Raw genomic sequence first — 27,613 nt, 5'->3', positions numbered from 1 at the left:
AAGACCTACATAAGGCAATAACAATATTTGTATGACCTCAAGCAAGGCATGAACCATACTTGTACCAAGTAGCCAAAACTATAAGACCTTACTAAAGGCATAATACCGATCTTAAAATTAAGGCTATATATCGAACTTGTAAGACCCCTAAAAAGGCATACCCTATATATGGACGCCGAGACTACTTCACTCGGGGACCGAAAGGCTCCGGCCAAACACAAATGACTACGGTCACAAAGCTGTACTAGACAAACTAGGATGACTTGGGGACGCCTGACCGTCACTATAAAATCATAGGCCTTCAATTACTTCGAAAATACTTCGAAAAGAACCGGTTAAACAGGCTACCCTTGACATAGGCAAAAGAGCTTCGACCATGTTAGCTCCAAACTACAGACTTCGAGATACTCAGCCACCGAGCCAAACCTCCCGAGGTACTCGATCATCGCCAAATAATGACTCACAATCGATGTTTCTATCAAACCGTCGAAGATCAAGGAAAACACAATTTCAAAAGGTCCTTAACGAGGGAAAAATAAAGCCTATATAAGAGGTCATATTGACCCAATGCGTAAGACCCACTGTCGTCAGCCCATACAAGAGGTCGTATCGACCCAATGCGTAAGAGCCACTATTGCTAGCCCATACAAGAGGTCGTACCGACCCAACACATAAAAGCCTAAGGGCCAGCTTTAATTCAAAAACTTAAGGGTTAAATGAGCTCGTGTCGAAACCCGACTCTAAGACTGAACCCAAAAACAGTTAACGAAATATGCCTGAGAGCAAAAGCATAAGAGCATAAATGTCGGCTTATACTAAAAGGTCGCACCGACCAAGCGCGTAAGAGCCTACGGGCCAACCCAATGAGCCCCAAGGTCATACCATGAATCTAAGGATTCCCTTTTAAATCGAAGACCAATTCGTCTGGCTAAAATCAAGGCAAAGGGAAATGCATGAAAAATAAAATCGCGAGGTTTCCTTTTATACATATATGCGAAGAAATACAAGCTCCATTTACAAATGTTCTTTGAAAGCACTATACGCATAATCAAAAAGGGAAGGCCTAATCTATGTCCCCCTCAGGGACTATCGCCCGTTGACCTCTTTCTCGCTATCCTCGGCATTAGATAGAAGGGACCTCGCGTCGTGTTCGTCTACCCTTACCTGTTTCACCTCTTTCGAGAGGTCAAACCCTCTAACATAGATCTCCTCGAGGGTTTCCCTTTGAGATTTGCACCGATCATATTACTTGCTTCTGCTCTCATGGTCAAGAGCCCTTCTCAACTCAGCTTGAGCATCGGCAGTGCCCTTCAAATAGACCACCACGTTGTTGTCAGCCTTAGTACGGCTCATTACGGCTTCGGCCCGGTCATCCACAACTTCGGCCTTCATCTTCAAAAGCTCAGACTTGAGACTTGTAATCATATTCGCTCGGACAGAATTATTTGCACGAGCATTCCGGAGTTGCACCTCGAGGGCGGAAGCCTTAACCAAAGCATCCTCCTTGGTTGTAAATTGGGCATCTTCCTGAGCCTTCAGCTTGTTACACTCACGTTTAACCCGGCCAACTTCGCCCCAAAGCCGTTCCATCTCCTCCGTTTTATTCTTCAACTGATATATCGGAATATTAATCTCTGAAAGCGGAAGGGGGAGCATACGTCGACACGAAGTGTAGGTTACCTGTCTTTCGAGATGGCTCAGGACTAATGTCTATTTCTGGAGTTACTTTTTGATTGTACTTGTTCTATCAGTCAAATCCTTTATTTTGCTTTCTATCAGTGAAGAATTTGACCAATTGCCAGATTCAATTTTTTTTCGAGTTCCTTAAAAATTGGCTCAAAAAAGGAACGTTGTAGCTCCGACTTCTATCCGCCTCATACCGCAGGTATACCAGCTCATCTTCCTTTTTCGCGTAAAGGAGCCTAAGGGACGTTTCCCTATCCAAAGCTTTTTGCAGCCTGGCCTCACGGCAAAGCAACTCGGACTTAAGCTCGTTAAAGGCCTGCAAAATAAAGCACAATAAGAAAGACGTAAAACTGAAAGAAGCCTATACCAGCTACCAAAGCATACCATGAAGCTAGGCCATTGAGCCTCACCAAAGGTCGAGCATACATCCGATGACTTAGTTTCCCCCAAAGTGCCTTCGGTAGGAGAAGAGGGAGGTGCCAGATGACCCTTGTCCCTCGAAGTACCTTCGACTGGAACGGGAAATATATTTTCGAAAACAAAGGCCTTCGAAGTCGGAAGATCGGCTGACTCGTCTCTTTTGAACCTCAGAGAATGACTCGCCCCGCCGCGAGCATCCTCACACCTCGAATACTCTATCCATTTATTATCAATCCTCGACCCCGAGGCTGGTAATTTCTCCTCCTACCCCAAGGGACACGGCCTCATCTCGGAAAAACCACCAACACCTGTGGCAGCAGAATTAGTAAAAGAAAGTACCTTTTCTGAGAAAACAAGCCACTAAACACCTACCATGATGTTTTGCCTCCCATCTCCCCTTGGACAAGTCTCGCCATTTGCGCTTATCATAGGTCCAGCAAGCTGCCAGCTTACGAGACCATTCATCCAGGTCTGGAACCTCATTCAGAAACCAAGGAATCGCTAAAGAAAATGAAATGAAAAAACATCTTTACGGAGCCCGCCTCCACTGTGGACAAAGCGATAAAATACAAGTGTACCATTTCCGTATGAAATTCCATTTCTCAAGAAATGGTAGAAACTCTCTAGGGATAATATCGGATGTCCGTGCTCGAAGAAACCGGCTCATCCATCCTCGATCCTCGTCCTCTTTGTCATTAACGGCAAGGGATCGGGTGGATCGACATTGTAGAGTAATCAAGTCCCGATAATGCAGAGGCCGATATAACCTAACGAGATGGCTAAGGGTGAATTCGAGCTCGGCCTTATCCGCAAAGTACCTTATCCTCAGCACTCTCTTTTAAAGGGATGGGTGAGCCTGCGCCAGGTAACCTAATACCTTCTACAAAACTCAAGCACGACCCTATCAAGGGGGCCCAACGTAAAAGGATACGTATACACGTTCAAAAACCCCTCGACATGGGTCATAATGCTCTCCTCTGGGGAAGGTACCTGCAGTACCACTTCTTCTCCCCATCTGCAGTCCTTCCTAACCATTTTGAGATGTTCCTCCCCTATTGAGGAGATGAAACTTGATGCATGCTCCTGATGCCCTTGAACGTTAAAAGGTCTCTCCAACGTAAAGTCTCTTCTTGAGATAAATCACCTCGAGGTTAGCTCACTAGGCACCGGCGGTGTACCACCGACCGAGCGCGAAACAGAGGAAGAACTCTCCTCTCCTTGATGAACGGATTTTGATGTAGCAGCCATGGCTACGGTAAAATAAGAAAAGGAGGATGAAAATTTGGGCGAGGGCTTTGAGTTGAAATGATGAGAGAACTAGCACAAAGAACAAAAGTTCTACGAGAGGGATAGTTACCCAGAGTAGCGGAATCCCCAGTTAAGAAATGAGCGAATGCATATATAGAAGCGAGCGACGACTTTTCGCCTATCCTAAAGACCAATTAAGTCTGACCATGTCAGCACCACTTTTTTGGGAAATGTACTGGTGTAACCACCCCGGGGGCCCCACAACCGTGTCGCATAAATAATGTTGTCACACAGTGCTTGTGAAATATTGAGACGTCGAGGGTTTCTGCTATTATAAGCATCGGCTCCAAAGAAACTATTAACCTAATCTCGAGATGGTGCCCGATCTAGATGGTCCCAATAGCCCCCAAATATGGACTCCTAAGAGTTGACATCAAAATTCAAAAATTGAATTCTGCATGATCGCTGAAAAATAAGGAATACAAGGTTGGAAACAAAAAAAAATTACATTACCAAAAATATGTTTATAAAGGGCACCCTTACAAGACCCGTTTCCCTGGGAATACATACACAAATAGAAAAAAGAGAAGGAAACGCGACGCAGGCCTACTCTTCATCGCCACTGCCCTCTAAAACATCTCCGGGATTTTCATCCAACGTGACCAAGAGTGCAAATTCTTCCTCCGAATCTCGGGTCTCCTCGATCTTAGCTGAGAGATCGGCACCTTTAGCACTGGCCTTCTCTAAGGCTTGCCTCCTTGGCTTTGTGCGAGCATAAGTGACAGTCTGACTTAGCTTTTGCTCTGTCTCCTCTAATATCTATCGGGCTAGTTGATTCGTAATGGCAGCGTCCCTCATATATGTAGTTGCATTCTCTTCGATCTCGGACTTGGCCGCAGATAGCACAGCTACCTCTTCTCGAGAATTTTAGAGAAGACCCTAGGTCGATGCCAACTTCGAGGTCACGACCTCGTTTCACCTCCTCAGCTAGAAGATATTTGTGCTCATAGCAACGACTTCTCTCCGAAGTTGCCCCGTAAGAACATCCTTCTGCCCAATCTGCAAAAGAAAATATAAGTCAGTAAACATCGAATTGTGAGGGTGATGAACAAATTTATGAATAAAAAGTTACCTGCTCAGTAAGGCCAACCTCTTCTCGGAGCACTCCCTACAAATTTGCCTGAAGCTCGCTTAACTCTTCCTCCCTTCGGGCAGAGGAGGCCTCCGACTCCTTCAATCCCAAGGTGAGCTTTTCGAGCTCCTTTTCGCAGCATAAAAGCTCGTCTTGGAGCCTAGAGAAGGCGTGATCATACATCTTTTTAGCCTACAGTGAAACAGAAGAGTCAAAAAAGTGAGGAAAGATACTTGACGCTAGCAAAGTGTATATAAAAAGCTATCACCTTCTGCTGGAACTTCTCCACCTCCTCGATAGCGTTGGGAGCATCGAGATCAATGTCCTCACTGACATCGTCAACGCTATCAAGGAAGTTGTCAATCTTATCTCCCCCCCTCGAGAAGATCCCCCACATTGGTAGCCTTTGAGTCCTGAGCGTCCCTGAATTCCCGGGCGAGAACCGAGGACCCAAATTAAGGTCGTCCAGGGCGTCGATATTGCCAAGGGCAAATTCCGTTCACAAAAAGCTCCAAGCCCAGGCCCTTTGGAACCAGCAACAACGGTCTCCTCGGTAGGGGCTACTGTAAGCACGTGATTTTTGTCCTATATGAGAATTACTCCCAAAATTCAAAATAAAAATGATTTTCTTTGGTGTGCAATTTTGTGAGATTTTGTGATATTTTTTGATAATTATTTGTATTTGTCTGTGCATGTTTATTTGTTAAATTAATAAAAAATATACAAAATATGTCGCATTTTGCATGTAGGATTTAATTCTACAATTTGTTAGTAATTAAGTTTGTTTACAAAAATGAAAATTACAAAAATAGGCATCTTGCATTTTTAGCATTTAATGTCCAAATATACAATTTTATGCTTAATTATTACTTAATTGTGCGTTAATTGTTATTGGGAGTTAATTTGCGCTTTTATAACTTAATTTGGTTCTTAATAATAATTTAAGTAATTTAGTTTTAGAAAAATAAAAGAAGAAAAGAGAGCAAAAATACAAAGAAAAATCGGATTGGGTCACTTCTTCAATTTCAAACAACAGGCCCAAATAATTGCCCAACCTTCCCCATGACTCGGTCCATTTCGAACCAGGTCAACCCGGTCTGCTCCATTAACCCAAATACCCAACACCCCTTCTTCATTTTTTGTCCAACACAAAACAAAACAAAAAAAAACCCCAAAAACCCTAAAACCTAAGAAAGAGATCCGCCCCCTTCCCTTTGTTCCTCCTTCTCCAAAACTCCAAACACACAACCATGGGTTCCCCAAGCTCCACTCCCTAGCAGCCATGGCTGCCTTCTCGTCGTCAACCACCCTCCAAACAGACCCTTCACGTCTTCATCTTCTTCGTCATGCTGCCTTAGCTCCGACCAACATCCATCGTTGCGCCTTCTTCTCCGGCAAGGCGACGCTACTGTGTCGCGCTGCTGCTACTGTGTCGCATTGCAGCCTGCTCCGGCGCGTCACTACTGCTGCCCGCGTCCAGCTACAACGAGCAGCCATGGCTGCTCCAAACAGTGTTGATGCATCTCCATTCGCAGCTCGCTTCAGCTGCGTCCAACTGCTGATTTTGTTCGCTGTTGCCCGCGTCCACCATTTAAACAATCAAACGACTTGCTACTGCTGCTCACGCATCGCTTCTGCTGCGTCAACTACTGCTACTGCTTCGACGTGGCTTCAGTTGTTTCTTAGGTTCGCCTTTGTCGTCGTTTGTTCGAGCTTTGGTCGAGGTTTGTCAAAACAGTTCATACATATTTCGTTTTGATCTGGTTAGTAGATTTTGAGTTTTATTTTGTCCGTATATTGTTTTGATATTCTCGAATCTAAAAATCGTTAAATGTTCGATCCTTGTTTTGTTCATGTCTATCGTTTGAATTAATTTTTTAGTTTGTTCATATTGTTTTGTTAATTTAATTTTCAGATTCAAATGGAAATTTAATTAGTTGTTTTTCATGTTTATTTCATGTTTGTTTTATTGTTTAGGTAAAAATTTGTTAGTTTAATGTTTGTTAGATTCAAATTGAAATTTAATTGATTATTTCTTCAATTTGTTTCATGTTGTTATGTATTTTCCAGAAATTATTAATGTTGTTTGAGTCATTTAATCTGTCATGTTTGTTGTTTAAAAATAGATTTAGTTCATGTTCATCTTTGTTTGAAGTTCATTTTTAATCCAGTGATTTAATGTGAGTTTATGTTTTTTTTTGATTTGTTGATTTAGTTTGAATCATGTATTTGTGTTGTTAATATTGTTGTTTCCTTGCTCATCCATTTTTGGTCTAAGTTAACCAGGATTGGTTCCCGATATGGTTAATTTATTTCCATTAATTTGGAGTTGTGTTGTTCATCGTGTTCATGTGATTTGTTGTTCGAATTTGTGTAGAAATTAGTCATATTGGCTATATTTTGGTTAAGTTTGATTAATTATTTGTTTAGAGCTGATGGGGGTAGTTTGGTAAATTGCAGTACGTTCAGGGGTAAATTGGTAATTGCAATAAGGTCGGAGGGGTAGTTTGGTAATTGAACATTATTGTAATTCTTTATGCTAAGCATGGGGACAAAATATAATGGGGTGGGGTTTGATATAATTGTTTAACATAATGGGGAACAAGACATAATGTAGTGGGGGAATATTGTATTTGTTTATGTTAGGCATGGGGGACAAATGGTAATGGGTTGGGGTTGATGTATTTATTTAATGTAGTGGGGGACAAAGCATGCCATGATAGAATATTTGGGGTTGGGGATTCAAGACTAGGGTCTTGTTATAAATAGAGTCATTTGACACATTCTTAGGGGACTTGAACATAAAGAGAAAAAAGTAAGACTTGAGAGAGGAAAACTTAGACTAAAACTTGAAAGATTTTTTAGGATTATTTGGAGAGAGGAACACATTCTGAAAATCTGAAGAGAGTGTGATAGAGTTTAAAAAGAGAAAACAAATACAAAGTGAGAAACGAGTTTAGTTTCGGGTTTTAATAAACGCGTGGGTTGTTGCTGTTTAGTTGGTTTACAAACTTTGGATTTGTTCTATTTGAGTTGTTCGGTTTTTCTTCAAAGTTTTCTGGCCCTTGAATCTGATTCGAATTGCTGCTGTTGGGTTGCTGTTGTTGCTGTGTATTTACACTACTGCTGCTTCTACTGATCTTCATCTTATTTCCTTGCTTTCCAAATACCAGGTACACAAACTGATACACTGGTTCATCTTGTAAGTCACTCGAAGCATGAATGCAAAAATGAGAAAGATTTGAAGTTGTAATTTAATTTAGCCTTTTCTTTCTTTTCTGTCTGTATGTAGAATATTCTATGCGTTGCCGTGCAAACTCCTTAAACAACTCACTTTTGGAACTTAACCATAATAACTCAAAAGTATGTAAATAAAGTAGGACCTTATTTTAGAAAACAAAAAATAGAAAATGTAGTCGTGCTAAGATTATCCTTTTAAAAAATAATGAGACGAGCCTCGCCAAATAAAAATTCAAATTGCGGGGCCCTCAATAATTGATCATAATAAATACTTAGAATTTGGGATGGATTGTTTAGTGAATTTCACTGTCTTCCCCAAAGATAATAACGCGTTAGACTCTTTAGGCGCGACTTAATTAAATTACATTCTTAAATTCGGGTGCGCATTTATGTGACCCAAATTCAAATCTCAACGAAGTCGAAATGTGTTAACAACTACGGGTGCATTGATTGTGACGTGGTTCGAGATGCATTTTCACGACGTTGCAATTCTATAAAAATAAATGATAATAATAAAAGCGGTTTAAACTTAATAAAAGCACATAAGTCACAACATGTATTTAAATCAGATATTTAGCCATTATAACAATTTAAGCGACCGTGCTAGAACCACGGGATTCGAGGGTGCCTAACACCTTCCCTCGGGTCAACAGAATTCCTTACTTAGAATTTCTGGTTCGCAGACTTCATTTGGAAAGTCGAATATTTTCCTCGAATTGGGATTCAAGATAAACCGGTGACTTGGGACACCAAAAGCCAAACCTTTCCCAAGTGGCGACTCTGAATTAAATAAATAATCTCATTTCGAATATTGTCACTTAAATTGGAAAAACTCCCTCGCGCATTCTACCCTTCGAGGTGGGCGCGTAAAAAGGAGGTGTGACAGCTCTGGCGACTCCGCTGGGGACAATCTAACCCAGAACCACTGGTTCAGGGTTCAAGAATTCGAGCTTAGAATAATTGTTATATTTGGCTTTCTTATCTGATCTTTATTACATGTTTTGGCATAATGTGCTAAATGTTGTTTTTTACCGCTTTAATATTATCTGAACTGTATATAAACTGTGCCGAAACCCTTCTCTCTTCACCTCCGGGGATGTGCTTACTGGTTGAGACTCCCTATTCTGTTAGTGTCAATATCTTGAAATAAAAAAAGAGGCTCGGACAAGTTACGAAGCCAGATGGCCTTTTAGTTCCCGGTAAGTTGCCCCCTCCTCGACTCGAGTTGTCCGCTCGGGTACACAGTCTAAAACATATACCCAGGTTATAAACCTAGTATAACGAAACCTCATGCCGGATCCCTAGTAGGAACGTTTATTTGCATCATGTTGCATTTGACCTAGGGGACTCAACATAGGGGTTGGGTTCGTCTAGGACAGGCAACCTGAAATGAAAAGACCATCTTGCTGCATCCTGTTTGTTTTGCGCATTTATTTGCTTCAGTTCTGCATGCTGACCGGTTTCTAAAAAAAACTTTTAAAAAAATATATATATAAAAAAAATTGCAGCGTAGGGAGATAATTACTTATTTTTGGAAAAAAATAAAACCAATGTCCAAGTAATGTCGAAACCTCGCCGGAATTTTCTTAAAAAATAAAGAAAAAAGAAAAAATGAAAACAAAATTTGTCTTTTTGTTTGATTTAATAATAAAAAAATATAAAAAAAAAAGCTATTTCCTTTTAATTACTTTCAAACTCCAAAAAAGGTATTTATTTAAAAGTAAAAAAAAAAAGGAAAATTCAAAATTCAAAATTCAAAATTCAAAAAAATATTGTTTCTTTTGTAGTATCTCTTTTATAAGTTCAGACTAATAGTCCAAGTACTTCCTTAAAAGATTTTCGAGATTTAAAAAAAATGAAAAGAAGTTAAAATTCAAAGAATTTTTTTTTTAGTCATCGTCTCTTTTCAAAAAAAAATAAAAAAAAACATATAAAAAATCGAAATCAAAAAAAATATTTTCTCCTCTTCTTTGTAAATATTTTATTCAGAAAAAAAAAGGCTAGTTTATTTCCTCTACGCACGATCGACCGAACTACGCGGGTCTGATTCTCACCGGATGTGAGATACGTAGGCAAACCTCATCGGCTCCGACCCCAATTTTCAAAAAATCCAAAAAAAGTATTTTTCAGTAGTTCCTTCTTTAGAAATCTTTCCTTAGAAAATTCAAAAAAAAAAAAAGTTTATAAAACTCAAAAAAAAAAGGGGGTAGTTTTCTTCTTTCTAAAGTATTTCATACGGAAAAAGAAATAAAAGAAAAAAGAAATAAAATCCAAAATACGGGTTTTCTTTATTTTGAAATATTTTTCCCAAAAAATCAAAAAAATCAAAAAAAAGAGAATCAATCAGAAAAAAGAGAATCAATATATATATTCGTTCTTTTAAAGACTTTCCTTCTTTAAAAGTTTTTCTTTCATAAATGTCATAGAATTAAAAATTAAAAGTCTAAAAATATATTTCATTTTTTCTTTAGAAATACTTTTGTAAATTTTTAAAAAAAAATAAAATAAATAAACTCGAAAATCCAAAATATTTTCTTTAAAGTGCCTCTTTCGAAAATTAAGAGGCGACAGCCAAAATCCAAAGAAAATATTTTTTTTCTTATTTAGAAAAAGAGAGAAGAAATGAAAATTCAAACAAAAATATATTTTTACTTCTAAAATTCTCAAAGTTCCAATCAAAAGAAAAGGAATTTTTAGAAGTCTTTCTTTCAAAAATAAAAATAGAGTCAAATTCAAAAATCCAAAAAAATAAATATCCTTTTCTTCTTTTAAAGCATTTTTTTTTTTAGAAAAATCCAAAAGAAACAAAAAATCCAAAAAAAACCTTTATTCTTTTAAAGCATAAAAAATTATTCCAAAAAAAAGCTAGTTTACTTACTCTATTCACGATCGACCGAACTACGCGGGTTTGATTCTCACAGGGTATGAGATACGTAGGCAACCCTCATCGGGTCCAACCTCCCCTTTCTTCAGAAATGGCCAAAATGTCAGAATTTTAATTTATGAGTCAGGTGATGTCGTTTTGTCAAGAATAGCCGAATGTTCCCGAAAGGGACGCCGGAAGGCTGACTTTGCATAAACAGACATTTTTGGTCATTTTTTAAAATTTTGACCAAATTGCCCAATGGCCTTAGGATCCGCGTCCCCGAGGTTCTGCGAGGCCATGTTCCCAATGTTGGGTCACCATTCTGAAGAAAAAGTCATAAATAAATCAAGTGATGATGTTTTGTCACAAACAGCCAAATGTTCCCGAAAGGGACGGCGGAAGGCTGACTTTGCATAAACGGCTACTTTCGATCATCTTTTAGAGTTTTGATCGGTTGACCCTCACAGCCTTAAAATCTTCATCCCCGAAGTGTTGAAAGGCCGTGTTCGAAAATCGGATCTTTCTTTCTAAAATATAGTCAAATCATTTTTGAGTCAAATCATTTTTGCTTAAATCACCTTAATAAATGTGCAGGATGAGCACAATGCAAAATGAACACTTGTTTCTTTATTTTTGCACTTGTTAGTCCCAAACTACGCAAGATCTGATTCATGCGGGGTCATGATACGTAGGCAATCCCCATCGGATTCGATCATAGCTATAAAATAAATTGAGTAAAAAAAACTGAAAGAAAAGGAGAAAGAAAATTGAGTGAAAAAGAGAAAAGAAAAAATAGTGAAAAAAGGAAAAAGAGTGAGAAAATAAAAAAAAATAAAAAAATAAAAAGAAAAAAATAGTGCAAAAAATGAAAGAGCGGCAAAAACAAGATCAAGAGTGGTTAAAGAGAGGCAGCAATAAAAGAAAAGAGGTACGTAGTGAAGAGGGATAGTTTAAGGCCGGGATGAAACATGCAACCCGTTCAAACACATGGTAAAAGCGTTTAACTGTTTAGGTGCATTGCATCCCATCGTGCGATTTCCTATATGTTAAATGCCCCAAAACTAACAAGGTTGTGTGTGTGAGTAAATTAGTCAGGTTCTGTTCAGGTGATTGGTTTTGTTGGTATGCGGTAATGAGCAGCCTTGCACGCGGCCACAACATTATACACAAAATTGAGCTCCACCTCCCAGAAATGCCCATCCTTACCAAGCTCCATATAGTCACCAATCAAATGTTCCTCAGTACAATCCTCACCCAAGAGAGTCTTTCAAAAGGAATCAGTTCACCCCTATTGGTGAATCATACTCAGGCTTGTTCCAAAAGCTAGTCAGGCGAAGTCTGCAGCCAGTGGCCCCAAATCGACCAAACACCGAGTCCCCCCTCCCGCATCGAGCTGATACTAGATGTGAATGTCACTCTGGAGCAGTGAGACACGGTACAAAGGACTGTTGGTCATTGGACCCTCAAAATGGCAGATGAAGACAAAATTGAAGCTGAAAGAATCGTTCTCCAGGACGAAAAGGTTCCTAATATGATGAACATTCCCCTGCCTACTCTCACAAACGGGCCAATAGACGGAATGATCTTTGAAGCTGAGGAATTTGATCCGGCACTAAAGGCTATTGCAGCCATTGCCGAGATAGAAAAAAAACGATTGCCAAGCCTGAAAGTTCCCCATCATACGGGAGTCTCGGTAGCCAGTCTTGCTATCCTTTCTGCATCTGGATTGTCTCAGGGTGTGATCCAGATGTTTTACTTTATTGTCTTACTTTCCGATGTAAACCCTTCTATCTTCAAAAATTTAAAAAAAAAAACAAATAAAAAAAAATCAAATGAAATTGATATTTCATTTTTCCGGAATGTCTCTTTTCTTAAATCTTGTCAATTTTCTCATTCTCTTTTAGTTCTGTTAAATGCAGGTTTCAATAATATGACATGCTTGCGGACTTCATGCCCGGATCTTAAAACTCTGTCAGACCTCGAAAGAATGAATCAAGAATTGGGTCGCAATGAAGAATACGTTTAAGAAAATAAAACAAAGAGTTAGAAAAGTTGAAAGAAAATTGGGTCTAGATTGGAAAGTTACATACATTGCAACAAGAGTACTGCCAAAAGAGTGCGTTATACTTGGGACACATCGAAGGAAATACCCTTGAAATAACTGTCAATGCAAATGCAGTCAAAATGTACTATGTTGGATCCTACATATAGTTCTAATATTTTCCGGTTGAGATGACGAAGGCTTTCATTCTCGCTACCCAACACTATCAACCCTTTGCAAACCCATTTGAACTGGTTACTCTTCTTTGATTACCCTTTTTGGAACCTGAAAATATTATTGAAAAATAAAATAAGATAAAAAAGAAAGAAATTGAAATGAAAAAGAAAAATGATGGGAAAAAACGGAAGGGAAGAAGAAAGTGAAAAACAAAAGCAAAGCAGAAAAAAAAATCCAAAAAAACATTGATTTGTCTGAACTACATCTGACTTGATTCCGAAAGGATACGTAGGCAACCTCTCCTTGAGGTTCAGTCACACCAAAACAAAAATTCAAAGTTCCCCAAAAGTGAAACTAGGGCATAAGTTATAATGGTTCGGCAATGATCCCGCCCAAAAGGTTCCAAAGTTGTAGTTCAATCCAAATTCTTTTAACCCCAAACCTTGTTCAAGTCCTTCTGATCAATCGGCAAAGTAGTTCAAAATGGGAGGATGGAGTTATTTGGATCTGATACAACAAAATGAGAGGAATAAAATGAGAGAGTCTTATTGGTGAAAACCCACACGGGCACTGTAAGACGACGGTAAGCAGAGAAAATCAAAATGAGGGTCTTGTTAGTTGAAAACCCACACGGACACTCTAAGGAGATGGTAAGGAATGAAATGAAAAATGCCAGCTTGCGAAAACCCACAAAGGGCTCCCATGATCGAAAATAAGATCCTCACATCCATCGGCATCAACAGAGTCTTGGAAAGGTTCCTCGGTATTCAAGGCAAAGTTGCGATGAATTTTTGAGAGTCGGACGATTTACACAGATCAGGCATCCAGTCCAAAAGGCATGTCATATTCATTGAAGTCCGCATGTACTCCAGATAAGTCCTTCTCTCCTTTCCCCGAAAGGGACACTTCTAGTTTTAAACTCATTCTCCATTCAATTATTTGTTTCTCTTTGAATCTCTTTTGGTTTAACACTGTTCCAAAACCAAGACAAAGAAAGGATGGCAAGACTGATTTATAGGGATTTCGTTTGATACACGCTAATGTGCAAAAGGCACCCAGCCTCAGCATGTGCATCAAATCGACCTCGACTGGCCATGGCGGCCGATGCTCGGGAATCAAAACTCTTGGAAGGAGAAAATCAAAATAAAGTGCCTATAAAGGCAATTGAAGTTGAAAGGGTTGAGTTTCACATGGTTAATCGCCTCAGCGAAGTTGAAGAAACCAAGGTACCCCCAAATGCTCTAAAATTGAAGTTGGAAGAAAGAAGACAGAAAAGAAAGGCCGACAGAAAAGAAATGCCTACAAAGGAAAAATAAAGTTGGAAAGGTTAAGTCCCACGCGATTAGCCACTGCAGTTAGGTTTGAGGATCAAAAATCCCTGATGCTCTGAAAAAGAAAAAAAATGACAAATCCCCACTGGGTCTCCCTTTGTACAAATCCCAACAGGGTCTCCCTTTGTACAAATCCCAAAAGGGTCTCCCTTTGTACAAATCCCCACAGAGTCTCCCTTTGTAAATATCCCCCAAAGAGTCTGCCCCAGCTAATCCCCAACGAGTCTGCCTTGTACAAATCCCTACAGAATCTCCCCAATAAAAATCCCCACTGAGTCTGCCTCGGTAAAAATCCCCAAGCAGAATGGGATGGAAGAACCAAAGCCTTAAACGGGCAAATCACCACAAAATCGGGAAATGCGAGTCTGAGCAGTCTAAAAGGGTTTTGCCTGTGAATCCAATCAATGACAGAGTTTTCTCAACAGGAATAAGGACGAGACAAAGCAATTGGAACAATCAAGGTCACCGAACCAACCACCATTTTCAAACTGACAATTGTTCTTTGTTTGGAAAATTGAAACAGGTGTGATCCGAAGCAACCGTGCAAGAAGCAGGTGTCGCCCAAAAAGAAAAGAAATGCGCGAGCGTTGAAACAGCTTTGCAGCAGGAAAACGGCCAAAAAGTAAGTTTTCCCAGAATTCTTTCATGCATTTTGATAAATAAAAGGAAATATTAAAAGGAAAACCAAAGAAAAGAAAGAAGACAAGAAATAAAAAACCCAAAAGAAAAACAAATCATGGTAGCAAGGACCTCTTTCCCTTTCCGGCATAACCCGATGACTTCCCCGGCATAACCCGTGGACCTCCCTGGCATAACCCAGGGACCTCTTTCCCTTTCCGGCATAACCCGAGGACTCTTTTCCTTTTCCGGCATAACCCGATGACTTCCCCGGCATAACCCGAGGACCTCTTTCCCTTTTCCGGCATAACCTGATGACTTCCCCGGCATAACCCGAGGACTCTCTCCCTTTTCCGGCATAACCCGATGACTTCCCCGGCATAACCCGAAGACTCTCTCCCTTTTCCGGCATAACCCGATGACTTCCCCGGCATAACCCGAGGACTTTTTCCCTTTTTCGGCATAACCGAAGACTTCCCCGGCATAACCCGAGGACTCTCTCCCTTTTCCGGCATAACCCGAGGACTCTTTCCCTTTTCCGGCATAGCCCGATGACTTCCCCGGCATAACCCGATGACTTTTCCGGCATAACCCGATGAATTCCCGGGCATAACCCAAGGACTCTTTTCCTTTTCCGGCATAACCCGATGATTTCCCTGGCATAACCCAGGGACCTCTTTCCCTTTTCTGGCATAACCCGATGACTTCCCCGGCATAACCCGAGGACCTCTTTCCCTTTTCCGGCATAACCCGTTGGCTTCCCCGGCATAACCCGAGGACTCTTTTCCTTCTCTGGCATAACCCGATGAATCCTCCCGGCATAACCCGATGATCTCCCTGGCATAACCCAGGGACCTCTTTCCCTTTTTCCGGCATAACCCGATGACTTCTCCGGCATAACCCGGTGAATCTTCCCGGCATAACCCGATGACTTCCCCGGCATAACCCGAGGACTCTTTTCCTTTTCCGGCATAACCCGATGAATCTTCCGGGCATAACCCGTGGACCTTTTCCGGCATAACCCGATGAATCTTCCCGGCATAACCCGTGGACCCTTTCCAGCATAACCTGGCAATCCTCCCAATTTAGGGCTCCGATCCCTAAGTTGAGCAAGTTTTCTGTTAGCCAGCATTAGGGCTCCAACCCTGAACTGAGCTTTTTCCATTTAGCCAGCATTAGGGCTCCAACCCTGAACTGAACATTGTTCTGTTAGCCAGCATTAGGGCTCCAACCCTGAACTGAGCATTGTTCTGTTAGCCAGCATTAGGGCTCCAACCCTGAACTGAGCTTTTTCCATTTAGCCAGCATTAGGGCTCCAACCCTGAACTGAGCTTTTTCCATTTAGCCAGCATTAGGGCTCCAACCCTGAACTGAGCATTGTTCTGTTAGCCAGCATTAGGGCTCCAACCCTGAACTGAGCATTTTCCATTTAGCCAGCATTAGGGCTCCAACCCTGAACTGAGCTTTTTCCATTTAGCCAGTATTAGGGCTCCAACCCTGAATTGAGCATTGTTCTGTTGGCCAGCATTAGGACTCCAACCCTGAACTGAGCTTTTTCCATTTAGCCAGCATTAGGACTCCAACCCTGAATTGAGCATTTGTCTGTTAGCCAGCATTAGGGCTCCAACCCTGAACTGAGCATTTTCCATTTAGCCAGCATTAGGGCTCCAACCCTGAACTGAGCATTGTTCTGTTAGCCAGCATTAGTGCTCCAACCCTGAACTGAGCACTTTCCATTTAGCCAGCATTAGGGCTCCAACCCTGAACTGAGTATTGTTCTGTTAGCCAGCATTAGGGCTCACACCCTGAACTGAGCGCTTTCCATTTAGCCAGCATTAGGGCTCCAACCCTGAATTGAGCATTTTCCTGTTAGCCAGCATTAGGGCTCCAACCCTGAACTGAGCACTTTCCATTTAGCCAGCATTAGGGCTCCAACCCTGAACTGAGCATTGTTCTGTTAGCCAGCATTAGGGCTCCAACCCTGAACTGAGCTTTTTCCATTTAGCCAGCATTAGGGCTCCAACCCTGAACTGAGCATTGTTCTGTTAGCCAGCATTAGGGCTCCAACCCTGAACTGAGTATTTTCCTGTTTGCCAGCATTAGGGCTCCAACCCTGAACTGAGCATTTTCCATTTAGCCAGTATTAGGGCTCCAACCCTGAACTGAGCATTTGTCTGTTAGCCAGCATTAGGGCTCCAACCCTGAACTGAGCATTTTTCCATTTAGCCAGCATTAGGGCTCCAACACTGAGCTGAGCATTGTTTGTTAGCCAGCATTAGGGCTCCAACCCTGAACTAAGCTTTTTCCATTTAGCCAGCATTAGGGCTCCAACCCTGAACTGAGCATTGTTCTGTTAGCCAGCATTAGGGCTCCATCCATGAACTGAGCATTTGTCTGTTAGCCAGCATTAGGGCTCCAACCCTGAACTGAGCATTTTCCTTTTATCCAGCATTAGGGCTCCAACCCTTAACTGAGCATTGTTCTGTTAGCCAGCATTAGGGCTCCAACCCTGAACTGAGCACTTTCCATTTAGCCAGCATTAGGGTTTCGACCCTGAACTGAACATTTTCCATTTAGCCAGCATTAGGGCTCCAACCCTGAACTGAGCATTTTCAATTTAGCCAGCATTAGGGTTCCAACCCTGAACTAAGCATTTTCAATTTAGCCAGCATTAGGGTTCCACCCTTGAACTGAGCATTTTCCATTTAGCCAGCATTAGGGCTCCAACCCTGAACTGAGCATTTTTCTATTACCCAGCATTAGGGCTCCACCCTTGAACTGAGCATTTTTTCCATTCAGCCATCATTAGGGCTCCGACCCTAAACTGAGCATTTTCCATTTAGCCAGCATTAGGGCCCCAACCCTGAACTGAGCATTTTTACCTTTGGCGACATTACGGCTCCAGCCTCTGAGTTGCGTTTTGCAGACTAGTTTTTTCCAATCCCCTCATCAATGCTGTAAATTTTCATGATAATTAACTCACGAAATTTTCCTAGTGAAACTGGGGCAGAAAATTTCGTTCGTTTGTTTTGTTGTTTCAGCAGGTCTGACCCTGAGGTGCATGGATCGAGACGACCTACGGGATGAGTCTCAATCCAGAATAAAGAAAAGAAGAAAAGAACAAAAAAAGAAGAAGAAGATGTTCCCACATTTTGGAACAAACAAAGGGCAGGTCGTTCAAAAATTGGATCAAATTCCCTAGCTCCGCCAATCTCATTTCATTCAATACTGTAGAAATAAACAAGCGCCTACAACTTGCAAGCATCAAGATTCGGATCGAAGTCTACAAGCAGAATCAACTAAGACCCAAGATCAAGTTGCAAAAGAATTATAGATAGGGATCTTGTAACTAGCGGTTGACAGGCATAAGTAGTTAGATCAGTTTCAATTTCCTTTGGTTGTAATAAGGAGGTCAGTAAAGCGGTAGTAGCAACAGCAACAACAGTAACAGCAAGCATTACAATCCCATGGTAGTCCCAGCTACCAAAATTTCCCGAACTACATTGACCTGATTCCTGTTTAGCCCAGGATATGTAGGAAACCTCTGAAGCAAAGGTTCGGTCAAATCTTTTTCAAAAAAAAAAATTCACGCGGAGTACTCAGATGGGCAAAAATCGCTCACTTTATCTTTGCACGAAAACTCTTCGTGTCTTCGGGCAAAGAGGGGCAGCTGTAAGTACGTGATTTTTGCCCTATATGAGAATTACTCCCAAAATTCAAAATAAAATGATTTTCTTTGGTGTGCAATTTTGTGAGATTTTGTGATATTTTTTGATAATTATTTGTATTTGTCTGTGCATGTTTATTTGTTAAATTAATAAAAAATATACAAAATATGTCGCATTTTGCATGTAGGATTTAATTCTACAATTTGTTAGTAATTAAGTTTGTTTACAAAAATGAAAATTACAAAAATAGGCATCTTTTGCATTTTTAGCATTTAATGACCAAATATACAATTTTATGCTTAATTATTACTTAATTGTGCGTTAATTGTTATTGGGAGTTAATTTGCACTTTTATAACTTAATTTGGTTCTTAATAATAATTTAAGTAATTTAGTTTTAGAAAAATAAAAGAAGAAAAGAAAGCAAAAACACAAAGAAAAATTGGATTGGGCCACTTCTTCAATTTCAAACCACAGGCCCAAATAATTGTCCAACCTTCCCCATGACCCGGTTCATTTCGAACGGGGTCAACCCGGTCTGCTCCATTAACCCAAATACCCAACACCCCTTCTTCATTTTTTGTCCAACACAAAACAAAACAAAAAAAAAACAAAAACCCTAAAACCTAAGAAAGAGATCCGCCCCCCTTCCCTTTGTTCCTCCTTCTCCAAAACTCCAAACACACAACCATGGGTTCCCCAAGCTCCACTCCCTAGCAGCCATGGCTGCCTTCTCGTCATCAACCACCCTCCAAACAGACCCCTCACGTCTTCATCTTCTTCGTCATGCTGCCTTAGCTCCGACCAACATCCATCGTTGCGCCTTCTTCTCCGGCAAGGCGACGCTACTGTGTCGCGCTGCTGCATCTCCATTCGCGTTGCTGCTACTGTGTCGCGTTGCAGCCTGCTCCGGCGCGTCACTACTGCTGCCCGCGTCCAGCTACAACGAGCAGTCATGGCTGCTCCAAACAGTGTTGATGCATCTCCATTCGCAGCTCGCTTCAGCTGCGTCCAGCTGCTGATTTTGTTCGCTGCTGCCCGCGTCCACCATTTAAACAATCAAACGACCTGCTACTGCTGCTCGCGCAGCTGCTCACGCATCGCTTCTGCTGCATCAACTGCTGCTACTGCTTCGACGTGGCTTCAGTTGTTTCTTAGGTTCGTCTTCGTCGTCGTTTGTTCGAGCTTTGGTCGAGGTTTGTCAAAACAGTCCATACATATTTCGTTTTGATCTGGTTAGTAGATTTTGAGTTTTATTTTGTCCGTATTTTATTTTGATATTCTCGGATCTAAAAATCGATAAATGTTTGATCCTTGTTTTGTTCATGTCTATCGTTTGAATTAATTTTTAGTTTGATCATGTTGTTTTGTTAATTTAATTTTCAGATTCAAATGGAAATTTAATTAGTTGTTTTTCATGTTTATTTCATTTTTGTTTTATTGTTTAGGTAAAAAATTGTTAGTTTAATGTTTGTTAGATTCAAATTAAAATTTAATTGATTATTTCTTCAATTTGTTTCATGTTGTTATGTATTTTCCAGAAATTATTAATGTTGTTGGAGTAATTTAATCCGTCATGTTTGTTGTTTAAAAATAGATTTAGTTCATGTTCATCTTTGTTTGAAGTTCATTTTTAATCCAGTGATTTAATGTGAGTTTATGTTTTTTTTTGATTTGTTGATTTAGTTTGAATCATGTATTTGTGTTGTTAATATTGTTGTTTCCTTGCTCATCCATTTTTGGTCTAAGTTAACCAGGATTGGTTCCCGATATGGTTAATTTATTTCCATTAATTTGGAGTTGTGTTGTTCATCGTGTTCATGTGATTTGTTGTTCGAATTTGTGTAGAAATTGGTCATATTGGCTATATTTTGGTTAAGTTTGATTAATTGTTTGTTTAGAGCTGATGGGGGTAGTTTGGTAAATTGCAGTACGTTCAGGGGTAAATTGGTAATTGCAATAAGGTCGGAGGGGTAGTTTGGTAATTGAACATTATTGTAATTCTTTATGCTAAGCATGAGGGACAAAATATAATGGGGTGGGGTTTGATATAATTGTTTAACATAATGGGGAGCAAGACATAATGCAGTGGAGGAATATTGTATTTGTTTATGTTAGGCATGGGGGACAAATGGTAATGGGTTGGGGTTGATGTATTTATTTAATGTAGTGGGGGACAAAGCATGCCATGAGGGAATATTTGGGGTTGGGGATTCAAGACTAGGGTCTTGTTATAAATAGAGTCATTTGACACATTCTTAGGGGACTTGAACATAAAGAGAAAAAAGTAAGACTTGAGAGAGGAAAACTTAGACTAAAACTTGAAAGATTTTTGAGGATTATTTGGAGAGAGGAACACATTCTGAAAATCTGAAGAGAGTGTGATAGAGTTTAAAAAGAGAAAACAAAAACAAAGTGAGAAACGAGTTTAGTTTCGGGTTTTAATAAACGCGTGGTTTGTTGCTGTTTAGTTGGTTTACAAACTTTGAGTTTGTTCTATTTGAGTTGTTCGGTTTTTCTTCAAAGTTTTCTGGCCCTTGAATCTGATTCGAATTTTACACTACTGCTGCTTCTACTGATCTTCATCTTCTTTCCTTGCTTTCTAATTACCAGGTACACAAACTGATACACTGGTTCATCTTGTAAGCCACTCGAAGCATGAATGCAAAAATGAGAAAGATTTGAAGTTGTAATTTAATGTAGCCTTTTCTTTCTTTTCTGTCTGTATGTATAATATTCTATGCGTTGCCGTGCAAACTCCTTAAACAACTCACTTTTGGAACTTAACCATAATAACTCGAAAGTATGTAAATAAAGTAGGATCTTATCTTCATTTATTTTAGAAAACAAAAAATAGAAAATGTAGTCGTGCTAAGATTATCCTTTTAAAAAATAATGAGACGAGCCTCGCCAAATAAAAATGCAAATTGCGGGGCCCTCAATAATTGATCATAATAAATACTTAGAATTTGGGATGGATTGTTTAGTGAATTTCACTGTCTTCCCCAAAGATAATAACGCGTTAGACTCTTTAGGCGCGACTTAATTAAATTACATTCTTAAATTCGGGTACGCATTTATGTGACCCAAATTCAAATCTCAACGGAGTCGAAATGTGTTAACAACTACGGGTGCATTGATTGTGACGTGGTTCGAGATGCATTTTCACGACGTTGCAATTCTATAAAAATAAATGATAATAATAAAAGCGGTTTAAACTTAATAAAAGCACATAAGTCACAACATGTATTTAAATCAGATATTTAGCCATTATAACAATTTAAGCGACCGTGCTAGAACCACGGGATTCGAGGGTGCCTAACACCTTCCCTCGGGTCAACAGAATTCCTTACTTAGAATTTCTTGGTTCGCAGACTTCATTTGGAAAGTCGAATATTTTCCTCGAATTGGGATTCAAGATAAACCGGTGACTTGGGACACCAAAAGCCAAACCTTTCCCAAGTGGCGACTCTGAATTAAATAAATAATCCCATTTCGAATATTGTCACTTAAATTGGAAAAACTCCCTCGCGCATTCTACCCTTCGGGGCGGGCGCGCAAAAAGGAGGTGTGACAGCTACACCACATCCGGTCGGGGGCTTAGAGACCATATTCACGCCCTCCTCGAGATACTATGAAGCAAGGGCTCGAGCTGAATCAGCAATTCCCGACTCGGTGGCCCTCGGCACGGACACTTGGGGGTATCCATGCCCGACATATTCCTTTGTACCAAAGGGTTATCGTCACCATCCTCATCCTCATCCTCATCCTCATCCTCATCCTCATCCTCATCCTCATCCTCATCCTCATCCTCATCATCAGAATCTGCTCCGGAAGCTGAAGACGAGACCTCGACCTCAGCTCGAGGCCTATGGGACTTGGGTTTCTTTGATACGGGGGAATCGATAATCGTCACCTTTTTCCTCTTCTTACCCTTATCGGGCTTAGAGGACCCCCCCTCCCTCGCCGGCAGGAGGCGGACTCATCTGCACTTTATCGCCAAGGCCTGCACAAACATAGTAAACAAAGTTTATCAGCATGGAGGATATGGGGAAGAAATATAAAACATGATAGAGGCGATAAGATGGAGTTTACCATGATTCTTGGCCATCCACCATGTTTTAGCCAACTCAGGTCAAGAACTCTCGGGATAGAGGAACGAGGAATTTAATCCCCTAATCCACCCCAACAGGTCCAGAACAGATTCGGGATACCAAAGGGCGGCTGTGTGAGCAAAGGGAAAGTTGGCTTTTGAGAAAAAGTAAGAAGACAATAAAGCATACTCAAAGAAGAGGCATTTACGCTTCGTGTTCCACTCCTCCGAGAACGGCATCCACTCAGCCGGAATAATGTCCGAGGTACTTACTCGAACAAACTGAATCATCCACCCACAATCCTTGTGTTCATCGATACTCGAGAAAAAGGGTTTCAAAGATCGAGGTGAAGCTTGATCAAGCCTCAAAAAAGATGGGGACTGTACAACCTGATCAGATGATCAAGGGTAAAAGTCGAACTCTTGACTTTGCTGGAAAAGTGGCGAAGCATGTAAACTATCCTCCAGAAAGAGGAGTAAATTTGGCCAAGTGTCACCCGGTATTTACAACACAAGTTGAAATGACCGGGTCTATAGCCGGAGAAGAAGGGTCTGAGGAGTCGACAGGGCCCAAGGTGAACGGGTATATGTACACATAAAGAAAACTGTCTATATGGTCCTTATGCTCTCGTTAGGGCTAGGGATCTCAACTAGCAATTTTTCCCCCATCGGCAGACCGCCCGCACTTTGTCTATATCTTTCATAACGCTGATGAACCGGGACAAGTGTTTGCATCGGCCCGGTGTAGATGAAGATCTCTCGGTGGAAAAATCCTTCATACTATTGAACTCGGTGGGTGTATACTATTCGGCGGTAGTAGCCACTTTGGGATTACCTATGGATTTATTCTTGGATGTTTGAGATGAAGAGGCAACCTCATCTTTCCGAGGCACTGTCTTGGAGGTTCTGGCCATGGCAACCAAAAGTTTTCTTTTCTAGAGAAAGAAGGCAGGAAACCAAGAGCAAAAGAAAGAGGGGCGTAGAGGAAGATGGATTTGGATCTGAAAGCTTGAAGGAATCACAAAAGTGTGAGTCATTAATCAATTGGGGTATTTATAAAAGCCACATGGGCAGCGGAGAAACCAAACCAAAAAACAGTTCATGGGTTTCTTGATTGTCATGCCGACGGCGACCCTTGCGCAGCTTTTGGGTTATGGCATATAATGCTCTGATAGGCTGACATCATGATGATAGTTCCTAAGGAGTAGGAGTTCAAAACCATTTTCTATCATTTAATTCTAGGAAATGCGGGGACTATCTGTATACGACAAAAATCGACAGTTCGATTTTACGGTCACCAAGGCGCCTCGAAGGAACTGCCTCCCCTGAAGGATCGAAGCTTAGCTCGGGGCCCTGGCCTCGAGGGTTCTAAGTAATCTACTTCGAGGTAGCGTAAGCAACGGTCGGCCTCGAGGCAGGGTAAATCAGTGGCGTCGGTGGATCGGTGTGAGGTTCCCAAGGCACGTGACTAGAGCTGATAAAGTCTATTAGGCTAGTCCAAACCTGTACCATGGCATTAAATGGATGTACCAGCCCCATATCTTTGTAATAAATACGTTTGTACTATGTTGGTATTCCCCCTCATATATAAAAGGGATCCTTGTCATTTTGTAAGGGGGATACTCAATATTAAATACACAAGAACATTCTCTCTACTCTCTAATACATTTTCTTGATCTCATTACTTCCATTTATTGCTTATATTCATTGTGTTTGATTTATTGTTCTTCATTTACTGCTTATCATTGATCATAAAAAGCCATCATCGTAGCTCTCATAACTGTTATTCCTCCCTCGATTGCCCTAAGTCGGCCACCAGACTCGACCTCGAGGCTCCATATACGCTAGCTCGAGGCCCAGATCTCTAGCCGTTTGGTTTGACTATCACATCGTTTTCAAGCTACAATCTTGCTTTCTAATTTTTTACTCAGCATTCACTGTCTAACAACTAGCATAAAAATAGATCACATATTTTTAGAACTACAAAATCAAATTTAATTGTAATTACCATTTTCACGGTAAACAAACAAAAATATTTTTGGATGTCAATTTTTCAATTTTTTTTTTTACATTTACGAAAGAAAGATTTTTAAAGAAGGAAAAGAATATTTTTTTATGATTTTTAGTTTTGGGGAAAAATACTTCAAAGTAAAGGAAACCCTATTTTGGATTTTAATTTTTGATTGATTTTTTTTATTCCTTTTTTCCTTATGAAAGACTTTAGAATGAAGGAAACTATTGTTTTGAGTTTAAAAAATCTTTTTTTTTTTAATTTTCTAAGGAAATTCTCTTAAAGAAGGAATTAAAGGAAAATATTTTTGGTTTTTTAAAAATTGAGGCCTGAACCGATGAGGTTTGCCTACGTATCTCATATCCGGTGAGAATCAGACCCGCGTAGTTCGGTTAATTTTAACAGAACAAGGGAAACATGGCATTTGAAAATTTGGCTCATTTTGAAATGACTTTTCTTTGTTTTTTTTTTCAGAATTTCGGCAGAGTTTCAGGATTCAAATACCTACCTCACTCTTGGTTTTTTTTTTTGATTTTTTCTTTCCCTATTCTAGAAGTCGGTCAACATGCAAGCCGAAACAAACAGATGCGCAAGTAGCACGTAAGATGCATCAAGATGGTCTTTTAATTTGGGTACACCTGTCCTAGAGGGACTCAACCCCTGTGTTGAGCCCCCAAAGTCAAATGCACGTGATTCAAATAAGCGTTCCTACTAGGGATCCAGTATGAGGCTATGTCATTCTAGGTTTAAAAATATGAGTGTATTGTTCTAGACCTGGCTTACTCTAGCAGACAACTCGAGCCGAGGGGGAGCAACGCACCGGTAACGAAAAGGCCATCCGACTTTGTAATTGATCCGATCCTCATTCTAAATTAGAGTATGACACTAACAGAAAAGAAGTCATGACAGCGTGCACTTCCCATAAGATTTAGAAGACTCAGAGAGAAGAAGAGTTTCGTAACAATTTATATACAGTTAAAGCAATATCAAATGATAAAAAACGGCATTTAGCACATTAGGCTCAAACATGTAAAAATCAGATAATAAATGAAATCCAAGTATAATAGTTATTCTAAGCTCGAATTCTTGAACCCTGAACCAGAAGTTCTGGGTTCTTTTCCCCGGCAGAGTCGCCAGAGCTGTCACACCTCCTTTTTACCCGAAGGGGCATAAGGATTTTTTCCAATTAAAGTGACATTAATCGAAATGGGATTATTTAATTTAATTCAGAGTCGCCACTTGGGATAGTTATGGCGTCCTAAGTCACCGGTTTATTTTAAATCCCAAAAATCGAGGAAATTGACTCTTATTTATGGTCTGCGAACATAGAACACCGGGTAAGGAATTCTGTTAACCCGGGAGAAGGTGTGAGGCACTCCCGAGTTCCGTGGTTTTAGTACGGTCTCTCAACTATTAATAATTGGCCTTATCTAATTAATTATATGTTTTAAACCTATTGTGTATTTTTAACTTTATAACCGCTTTTATTTAATTATAGAGCTTGTTTGAACAAGTCGTGATTGTCGCGCACTCGTTTGTTTTGTATATATCGCGAATCGCGTCACGGGAATCGTACCCATGATCTTCAACATGTTTATTTTTATTATTGTTTGAAGTTATGGTCGAGTCACGTGAAATGCACACTCCAATTGGGGATTATGTATCATGACTATGCCACGGGAACCGTACCCATAGTCACAATAATTTATTTAAACACGCCTAAAGCAAACTACGATTATTTATAAGTTAATACTCTAGGCTAATTTTGAGATTTTATTCTAATCATTTCAACTTGTGGCATTTTAAGCCAATCTTAACACCAAAAGTGGTCATTCTTATTACACAAATCAAATTAGATCACCACAACGATGTAAACATCAATTCAATATTAAACAAATAACCATCCTAATGACTTACAATCATTCTTGAACTAACATCCATTACACTATGTTTATACGGTGCAGTTACAAACTTCATTATCTAAACAAAGTTTTACACGCTATCTCGTATTCAACATGCTTGCTGATATTTCAATTGTCTTTAGGACCAAGTTTGAGCTGATAAACATACAATAAATATGAGGTAACTAAGCATTTGTAAAGGAAACTCCACCATGCTTCAATTTGATGAATTTTAAAGCATTCTAACATATCAATATTCTAATTTTCATATGATCACCTAATCCATTAAACTTAATTGACAGTAAATGAGCAGATACTCAACTTCAAGAAAATGAACAAAACTCCCGGAAATGCAAGCAAAGAATCAGTCACTTGAGCTTAGTTATCAAGCATGAAATCAACCAAACTCTAATCATTTAACTTAAATCCAAAAAAAATCGAGCAGCAATTGTTCATCGAAACATTAAAGACGTAGCAGATTAACCACGACTCTTATCATAACCAAATCAGCACTAACATGAGATAGTAAAAGAGAAAAGGGATGAACCTGAGATGAAGCTTTTTTTGTAATGTATTCTGTTAAATTTTGCGGCTACAAGCGAATTCAGGAACGAAATTCGAATCAACAACAGAGCAACAAGAACTCGAATAGTAATCGAATTTGAACAGAACCACGAACGGCGAACCTCGGGCAGTGACGACGAACAAAAATTGAATTTCAACTAAATTTCATTTTAAAATCAAAAATAGAATTGAAAAGTATAGACAGAAAGATTAAAATTTATATTTTTGGTTGTATTTCCTTATTTTTGAAATACCAAAGAAAATCGAGAAGGAAGAGCTCAAAACTCCAGAACTTTCTTATATCAATTTCTATCCAAAATCGTGTCTAGAACCCCTGTTTTTCCCCTTCCTTTTCTCTCCTTTTGTGTGTTTTGTGAGTGTGTGTTTATGTCAGAGAGGTGAGAGTCCTTTCTTTTTGTGTATTTTTGTGTGTTGCTCCTTTTTTGGATTTGGAAGATGCGGCTGTTTTCTCTTAAGGGTGGGAGTCTCATTAGATCTTCTGATCTCTAATGTGTATTTTTGTAGAGAAAGGATTTAGGGTTGTTTTAATGTGGGAAATCCGGTTGGACCTGTGATTTTTGGCTTTTAAAAGGGATGGGCTTGTGGGGTAATTGGGTT

The 27,613-nt window shown here is 40.1% G+C and overlaps 1 long non-coding RNA gene across 2 annotated transcripts; it reads right to left on the bottom strand.

The window, feature by feature from the left end:
- Positions 1–3,793: 3,793 nt before the first annotated feature.
- LOC104218505 (uncharacterized) lies at positions 3,794–27,532 on the bottom strand. 2 transcript variants are annotated; one of them, XR_011406889.1, is made up of 3 exons: positions 26,979–27,532; positions 4,487–4,678; positions 3,794–4,413 (listed from the first exon to the last, which is right to left on the bottom strand). It is a non-coding gene; the product is annotated as an uncharacterized lncRNA (long non-coding RNA). The 2 variants fall into 2 exon arrangements; XR_711464.2 differs by lacking the exons at positions 3,794–4,413; positions 4,487–4,678 and adding an exon at positions 26,417–26,587.
- Between the last annotated feature and the right edge of the window lie 81 nt (positions 27,533–27,613).

Source organism: Nicotiana sylvestris, chromosome 4 (genome assembly GCF_000393655.2).
Source record: "Nicotiana sylvestris chromosome 4, ASM39365v2, whole genome shotgun sequence".
NCBI lineage: Eukaryota > Viridiplantae > Streptophyta > Magnoliopsida > Solanales > Solanaceae > Nicotiana > Nicotiana sylvestris.
The sequence above is the reverse complement of the archived record's forward strand: the minus strand, read 5'-3'. Positions and strand labels throughout refer to the sequence as shown.